Source organism: Haplochromis burtoni, unplaced genomic scaffold (genome assembly GCF_018398535.1).
Source record: "Haplochromis burtoni strain Fernald_Lab_line unplaced genomic scaffold, NCSU_Asbu1 Contig_21, whole genome shotgun sequence".
In the NCBI taxonomy this organism is placed as follows: Eukaryota; Metazoa; Chordata; class Actinopteri; order Cichliformes; family Cichlidae; genus Haplochromis; species Haplochromis burtoni.
Window position 1 is genome coordinate 213,890 of NW_024582382.1, and position 2,161 is coordinate 216,050.

Consider the following 2,161-nt stretch of genomic DNA (forward strand, 5'->3'; position numbering starts at 1 on the left):
AGCAGTCCCGAAGTCCATGCATCGTCTATGCCATTTTAGTAATCCTTCTTTTTCTCCTCTCTTTCTCCCGAGTCTCTTCCTCTCGAATCTCTTTCCCCCGGAAGTCATCTGCAAGTCATGACCTCTCGTGACGTAGCATACAAAACAAGTTACACTTCTTCTCTTTTAACAGACATTCACATTCCATGAAATTATGTTTTTTTTTTTTAACGTAACTGATTTTTTCACACACTATTTATGCATTTTAATACAAACATTTATATCACATATTTATACCACTCTTAACCTCACCATGAACAATTATTTTCTCTTTAACTTATTCTCATGAAAACAAAATAAATACCACTGATATTTATCAGAGTATTACACTATAAAATACTACCAATACCTGTAGATGAAAATGACACTCTTCTTTTGACTAAAGTGGTCCTTACTGAATTACTGCTATTTTGTATACTTTTGAGTTATTAGTATCTCTGTTGAGGCAAATTTGTGTTTAAGGTGAAGATTTTAGTAAAGCCACTTTGATGCCCCACAAAGGTGCTCGCTTAGAACCACCCACATTTCAAGCCCCCAAGGGAGTAAATATCTCATTTTTAAATATTAGAAAAATAGAGCAGAAATAATAGAAGTGGGGCATTGTTGGATGGACACAAGAGTCACAGAATAGCTGCAGAAAGGTGTTGCCCAGGGCAGGAAATGAGCAATGGAAATAAGGCCAGCACACACAGTGGGGGCACAAGACCTGTTGTGCCCCTACAGTTCAGACTGACACTTAAGAGGATTAGTATTATGGTGCCGATGTGTGTCTATCTGTGTGTGGGTGTGTGTGTTTAATGGGGGAGGGGTTGTGGGTATGGTGGAGGCACTGGGCAAAATCATCTCAGTTGCACTGGCCCACATTTCCCCATCAACCTGCATATCCATCAAAAAAAGCCAGCCATCCATACATTAATACAGCCTGTACATGTCATCTGGATGAAGGCAAATCAACTGCTGCTTTGTTTGTGAAATTAGACTGCCATTGCAGTTTATCTTGACAATCTACTCCCACTCACACTCAGGTTTATTACTGCAGGATGTCTAGCCTCAATTTCAGCAATCTGATCAGCCATTTGCCCTTTACCGCTGAGACGCCAGGAGGATTAGAAGTACCTTTGTGGGTTCATGCTCTGATTTTGCATTCTTGAGTTTCTCTTCTCTTTTCTGATATTCCAAGCAGCTCCGACGAGCACAGAGAATCCAGTCATCTTATCCTCAAATGGCCAGAACTGACGTCATTCGCCCAGGAAACAAACAATTGTAGATGTTCTTGGCTAATTACTACAATTTGCACTTTAGGTCCACAGAAATGTCAGCATGAGAAAGAGAGAGAGCGAGCGAGAGAGAAAGAAACAGAGTGATTGACAAATATGCACTGAGGAGGGATGATGGAGACCAAAGGAGACAGAGAGAGATGGTACTTGGCCTGCCTGCTGATAAAAGGCTACAGAGCAGAGGCACAAATTGCATACAGTCATGAGAGGATTTGTAATGAGAAGCAGTATGTGACCAAGCTGAACTCACACATAACCTGCACACACACACACGCTCATACACATATTCACACAAAACAGACACACACAGAAAGCCAGCAGAGATAGTTGACATTCCACATTCATGGCACGGGACTTGACCATCAGTGTACTGCATAAGCAAATACTTTTAACAGCATATTAATCTGATGGCCTTTCCCTTGTTGCCTTATAATATTTTCAGCTTTATTGTTTCCTGTTTCCCAGCAGATAAACTCCTTAACGTAGAGGCAAACCTGGACCCCTCCCTAAGGTGGTTTCGCAGCGAAAACACAGACTGTGGAGATTAATTAGCCTACGGTTTAGTGCTTTCTGCACTAAAGTGCTGCTAATTAAAATGTGTGAGTGTGCGCTTTCAAATAGTTTGCCTGTGTGTTTGTGTGTGTGTATATGTCTTTATCTGTATTTGTCTGAATTTACATCTGGGACAAGACTGATATTACAGAGAAAAAAATTTAATGCCTTTTAACATCAAAAGTAAAACAGGGACAGATTGCCTGATAGGAGTTATTGATATTTTGTGGGTAATGTTTTTCCATCACCGGTTCTCAGGTGGGTGAGCACAAATTTCCCAGAGGGATTAGAGA